The sequence below is a fragment of the Canis lupus genome, chromosome 31 (genome assembly GCF_003254725.2).
Source record: "Canis lupus dingo isolate Sandy chromosome 31, ASM325472v2, whole genome shotgun sequence".
In the NCBI taxonomy this organism is placed as follows: Eukaryota; Metazoa; Chordata; class Mammalia; order Carnivora; family Canidae; genus Canis; species Canis lupus.
This window is the reverse complement of record NC_064273.1, coordinates 4,505,294-4,512,368: the sequence shown is the minus strand read 5'-3', so window position 1 is coordinate 4,512,368 and position 7,075 is coordinate 4,505,294.

Genomic DNA, 7,075 nt, shown 5'->3' with positions numbered 1-7,075 from the left:
TTTTTTTAATCTGATAAAGTGTTTCTTTTCTGGGTATGTAGGGTGTGTTGGGAAACACATCATAATGATTTTACTAAAGTTTCTGGATTTAGGATTAGAGCCAGATTTTACCACTCCTTGAATAGTTGATCACCAAATCAAAATCAGGAAAATTGCAACAAAAGACTCAGTGCCATCTCAACTCCGGTGATAAGGATGTTATCTACATCCTGGTACAGAAAATAGGGGAGGAACACTTTTACAAGGGGCATTTATGTTCATTTCTTTCAGGAAGATAAGGAGAAGACAGAGAACTTATCCTGTGTCTGTTTCTTTTCACTTGCCTTCAGCTCAAAATTATTCTTATGTCAAAGTGACATATTTTGAGGTGTCATGTCCCTTCCTATCCCTTTTGCAACTGATTATGTTTGTAATTGTTTGCTTGTTGGTTGTCTGAAACCTGGACTCAATGTGGCTTATTATGGCTGAGATCCCAGAAATAGCTTGATGCAGGGTCTGCTACATGACTTGCGGTACCCAGTGCAAAATAAAAATGTGAAATACCTGTTGCGCGCTCCGCAGCAACACGATCAGGGTCCTGAGGGTAAGGGGATGAGGAAATAAAAGAAAAGTAAAGAGATGGGGACAGGAGGGACACAGTGGATGATGTCCAAGCAGAGTCAACTTTATTCACGGTTCTTGGCGGTATTATACAGCACAAGCAGAACAAAGATAAAGGAATACCTACATGCATGACAGACCCTTACTGACGCAGGAGGGTCCTAATTAATAGATAAACATGCTATTCTAGGTGCATACACTTTCAAAAGGACAATAGATATGATTAACAGACCAGTAAGAATAGCACAGACCCCTATTTAACTTTACCACCACCACATTGTATCAATTGTGTCATGTGGGCGATCACGTAAAAGCAAGCTCCGGGAACCATTGCTCAAGCCCTTTCTCAAGCGTCAACCAACTATTTACCCTTTGGGCTCCCAGGCCTTATGAGTAAATGAGGGACGCAAGTCCGTGCTTGGTTTGGTTTAGTAACTCTAGCTAGTCCGTGGCCGTCCACAAACACCCTCACTTAAAAAGTAGAAAAACTGTCCTGTTAAAGGCACTAAAATCAAAGCCCTTCCCTTTTCGGGCTCTTTCTTGACTTGTAGTGTTCATTTTTTTTTTAATTATTTGCTATTTGAAATTTTAAATTATTAGCATGGACTTATAGTTCATTTCTATATTGTGAAATGTTAGTTTTTTAATGCATACATAAGAACATTTAATTCCTAAGAATCACTGAAATTTCTGTTTTATTGCTCTTGATGTACATGCATGTCATTTCTCAGAAGAGTAGAAACACTGCACAGCTTAGCTTGACTGCTTTTACTTCATTTCTTGATATTTTGCACATTCTCTCAATACTCTCTTCCTTTGGATTACAGATGAATAAGGAAAATCTGGGTGGTGCCACATTTCCCTATTCCTTGATGACATAATTTTCAGTGTGAGTTGTCAGCAAACATAGGGAAGGAACACAAGTAAAATAGGAAGGGATAGAGTTCTTTGGTCATTCATGGTTTTTAGAATGCTATTGTCTTCTCTAAAATTTGAATTAAGTCTTATTTTGAACAGAAAGTGAGCACCCCTGCTTACTTCTAGATGTGCAATTTACTTTGTACTTGCTTTGAGTCTTATTGACTTCCATGAATTGTGGATCTTCTGGAATTCTGTGTTCATGGGCCCTCACAAATGCTATATAAGCACAGGGAGGTAGGGAACAGAGAATACAAATATTGCACATATCTCCTTTGCTTACATGCATGCTGCATTGTATCTCAGGCACTAGAACGTTTAGGTACTGGTGGGGGCCTTCTGAGTGCATGTCTCTGTGTGATTGCATGAAATTAATCCTGTCTTTGTGAGAGGTAGAAAAAGAGGTTTAAAGATCTAGGACAATAGAAACATTGCCATGTTTTATCACAAATAATATATACTATATCATAGAAGTTCAAATACTGGCTACAGAAAGTCCTTCATTAAAGGAAATATACTGGAGAAATACATTGTTGAATATTGCACCAGCATTTCTAAACAATGACTATAGTAAATCTTTTCCATATATGATAAAAATGAAAGACGTTGCCATTGGAATAGGCTCTCATGGTGGTGGAAGCTAATTAGGACTCTTTAATAAGAGCAAGAAGCACAAGATTACTGTCATAAGTAGCAGAGTAAAATGGTATTCAGAATAGTATCATCCAGGGGTGCCTGGGTGGTGCAGCCGGTTAAGCATCTGACTCTTGGTTTGGGCTCAGGGTTGTGAGATTGAGACTATTCTTTTTTTTTTTTTTTTAATGTTAAGATTTTATTTACAAAGCTTCTTTGTTGTACAGAAAGTAAAAATGCTGTTACAGTCTCGGTGTAACTGGAAACCACAGATGGCTGGCTCACCAATCACAGCTCTCCACGCTACAGCAAGTCTGACACAAAAACCTAACAACACTTACAATTTTGTTGGGGTGAAGTCCCCAAGCTTGGTGGCGAATTTCCAAGAGGGGCTAAATAGAGGAAGGTGGAATGTCACAGGAACTATTCTTTGGCTCTTTGGGTGTGTGGGTGTCCTGGGGTTTGTATCACAGCTTCCTTTTTTTTTTTTTTTTTAAACAGCTCCCAAATCCATATGAGCAGTCCAACCAATACTGAACAGTTCTTTTTGCAAGTTATTTGGGGTTTTAATCATCTTCTCCTTCATCGTCTGTTTCTCTCTTCCTCTTTTTACCTTTCCCACTTTCTTCCTTCTCTTCATCTTTATCTTCATCCTCATTGTCTTCATCTTCAAGCCCACATAGGACTCTGTGCTTAGCATGGAGTCTGCTTTAGGTTCTCTCTGCCTCTGACCCTCTCACTTGTTCTCTCTCTCTCTCCCTCTCAAAAAAATAAATAAATCTTAAAGAAAAAGAAAAAGAAAAAGAAAAGAATAGTCTGATCCAGTGGAATCATCTATTCCCTAGAAATGAATTAGATGCGTAATTGCGTAAATGCGTAATTGATTTGTATAACCAAGATAAACAGTACTGTTAAAACCTGAACGAGAAAACTACAGTAATGGTCCTGAGGTTTATGTAATAAAGTCTTTCCTTTTATGTCAAATAAAATTTGACTTGCTACTGTGCTCTATTAGAGGAAACAATCAGCTGTTCATGAGATCAGAGGTTTTGATAAAGTAATAGGCCTCTGAAAATAGGCCTAGATTTTGAGAGTGTGGTAAAATACAGAAGACACCCCCTGAAGAGAAGGATTTTAAAATTAAATGTACAGTATGACTTGACCTGTGAGTATCAGTTACCTTTTACCCCAATGTGTGCTAGAACTGCCATTACAAAGTACCACACACTGAGTGGATGAAACAGTAGAAATTTATGTTCTTACAATTCTGGAGGTTAGAGTTCGACGATCAAGGTGTAAGCAGAATTTGTTTTTCTTAGGGCTTATCCTTGCTTTGTAAATGGCTGCCTTCTCCCCTGCCTTCACTGGTCCTACCTCTGAGCTTATCTGTACTCAAATCTCTCCCTCTTTTTTTATCTCTCCCCTCTCTCTCTCTTTTAATAAGAATAACAGTCATATTAGATTGAGATCTACCTATTTGACCTCATTTTACCTTAATTACCTCTTTTTAGGTTTTATCGCCAAATAAAGTCACATTCTGAGAGTATTGCAAGTAGAGACTTTAATATTTAGCTTTTGGGGAAACACAAATTGGCCCAAAACATGCAGCCATGAATTCATGGGAAAAATAGCCATGGTTGCAGGAAAGTAAGTTAAGCAGGAACTCAAAGACACGGCCTCCTTTTACCAAATCTGCTGGTGGGTGGCTGGGTGACACTGTTCTTGATGTCTTTTCTTATAGCAGCAGTGACCAATTTTTTTTTTTAAAGAATTTTTTAAAGATTGTATTTATTTAGTCATGGGAGACAGAGAGAGACAGAGACAGAGACACAGGCAGAGGGAGAAGCAGGCTCGATGCAGGGAGCCTGATGTGGGACTGGATCCCAGGTCTCCAGGATCACGTCCCGGGCTGAAGGCAACGCTAAACCGCAGAGCCACCACGCTTGCCCCAGCAGTGACCAATGTACATTAATATAGTATGGTAACTTGTGACACCAGGATTGCATCTAGTGGCATGGTGATTCAATTAGACCCTTTCCATAACAACTACTATATTACAGAGCTATTTCACAGCCTATTCAATACTCTGTTAGTGTACTTTCTGTGAGCATAATCTTAAGAAGCGGGTTTTCAGTCCTATATGCTCCGAAACAGTGGATGATATATCACACTGTTTCTTTCAGAGCCGGAATACATGAGTCCAGGAACGAAGGAATAGAATTGGGGTGGTGGTATGTATCACCATTACAACCAAAAACCACTTGTAAAATGCTTATTTTCTGACCCTCAAATCTGGACTCTGCTGGTTTAAGAGGCTCTGCTAGTTTAAGAAGTCTGACTTTGAATTTCAGCTTTGCTGGTTTAAGAGGTCTTATGGGTAACCAAGGGAGTAATCCCTCCACCAGGGAATATAAAAATTTTCTATTAAATTGGAAGGTAAGAATCTCACCTGTCCTTTTGGCTCCTAATACAAAATAAAAAAGAAAACGGTATCTGGTATGATAGAAGGAATCTGAAGACTTCATACTCTAGAAATGAAGTTGCAGTTTAATATAATGTGTGACCTGATCATCTTCCCTAACTAGACCGTGTTAGATAATATTTTAAACAGTAAAACTGCAAAAAATGTCTGCTTTGGTTGATTATTTTTGTAATTTTGGTTATATGACAACACTTTCCATAATTTGAAATAGCTAAATCTGCAATTTTAAATTTAGCCAAAAATATATGGAAAGCACATGAAAAGATAAAAATAATTTCATCAAACATGATATTACTAAAGATATTTTAAAATTAAGAGTATTTCAATTTTCACAATCCTTTTTGAGTATAGTAGCTTTAAAAACTAACAGGTAAAATTAAGTTATTTGATAAGCCTTTTTTTTCTATATTTCCCTGGAATTATGAAAGTGAATAATTTGAATGATTGGGTTTTCAAATATTTTTGTGACTTATCTGGTTTTCAATTTTTTTCAATTTCAACAAAGTTAAAATAAAACCTAAACAATCATTAGCCAAAAGAATGTTATTTTTTATACTAGTCATGATGTGACTTTGTCATAGAATTCTGAAGGAATTCAAAACTTTCAGTGTCCAATGAAAACTCCTCAAATTTCCGTCTATTTTTTCATGAAATAAAATTTTCTCAAAGTTTAAATCTATAGAAATTGAACATAGAAATATAATCCTGCATCATCCTATCATAACCAAAATTAACCCATGGATTGATGATCTAATATATCAAAGAGATCCATTCATCTCATTAGGGAGTGAATTTTAAATACAATGCTGTTTTTTTGTGCTTCAAACTGTATTATATATCAAAGTATGCAATATGTTTCTATTATTTGAGTAACTCTGATCTAGTAATTTTCCTGGAAGATATATATTTTTTTAATATATAGGAATTTATGATAACCTAAACTTTCAAAAATGGTTTTTAATTTATCCACATATTTTTGTGGCTGAAAATTATAATGAGAAAATCAATAAATGCATTTTTCTAGTAAGTAATATATTAGGATAAAATTTGTTGAGGATGTGGAATAAAAATATAAGCTCAAGGAGAAAAAAACACTTAAATTTACTTTTTGCTTGTAAGGAAGAGCTTGGTGTATTTTTTCCAGGGGATGGTGATAAATATTGAATATCTATGGCACTGAGATTCTAAAGGATGTATTTTTAAAAGTACTGTAGCATAGTTTTAGATGTTTTTGGTGTACTTTATTTTTAAATGTAAATATTTAAAATGATATCTATTTTGCAACTTTAAAGATTATAACAGCAAATAATTTGGAGTCAATTGTGGAATAATAAGAGGGATCAGCACTGAAATTTTAAATGATATACTCAGGACATAGGAATAAAATAAATTACACGTGGTATTCTGAAAAACAAATGCAGAACTTCATAAAGTAAAGAATTTCCAATAGTGTCAAACACTGTTGAGAAGTTAAGTAAAAAGAAGACAAAACCAGCCATTGATTTTGAAAAAAAGAATAGGTTAATGTTGGCCTTAATAAGAGCTATTTAATTTTAATGGTAGAGGAACTACAAAATACTGGTAGCCTAATTATAGTGTACCGAAGAAAAATTAAGAAATGAAATGGAGACAATTGCAGGCACAACTTTTGAGCTTCAGAAAGGGGAATAGAGAGAGAGGACAAAAACTGAATAATAATAGAGGTTACAAAATTTTCTTTAGATGGGTATTAACCATTAAGGAATGGTATATAACAGTGGTAATTGCATGACAATAATGATGGCTACAGTTCTGTGGAAAGGAAGAAAATGGTGCTAAAGGAGAAAATTGTTACAAATACAGGCTTGAGGAATTTTTGTTTGATTAAATTTGTTTCATTAAAAAAAATAAATTTGTTTCATTTTATTTTACTTTTGCTGGTAATATGGGCTGGGTAATACAACATAGAGTAGTAATACAGGTAATACAGGTGTAAACAGAGGAGTTCTCTTTAAATTGGAACAAGCACTTATTTCTCCACTCTAGTCAGAATGAAAGCACAGTGTGTGGTTTCAAGTACAGGAAGCTGAGTGGAATGACAAGGGTACCAGCAGATGGAGGACTTGGCTTAGAGGAGATGTGATGAAACAGGGAATGTTGTAAAATGGAAATTCAGAAGGTAACTTTACTAAAGAAGTGTAATATGATTGTCTGGCAGTGGTAATAAGCCTTTGACATTTTTTGTCATAATTTTGAAATACTTAACACTTTGTGTGATTGTCTCTAAGAACATTTAGCAGCTTTAAAAAGTTAGATTAATACATCAGACAGGGGAGGTATGATGACGTTAACCACATTTTCCAGTCAGTAATAGAAAATGACTATTAGCTCTAGATTGGTTAAGAAGAAAGGGACATATAAGGCTGGTGAAGAATGATTTACATTATAAATTCACCTTGTAAA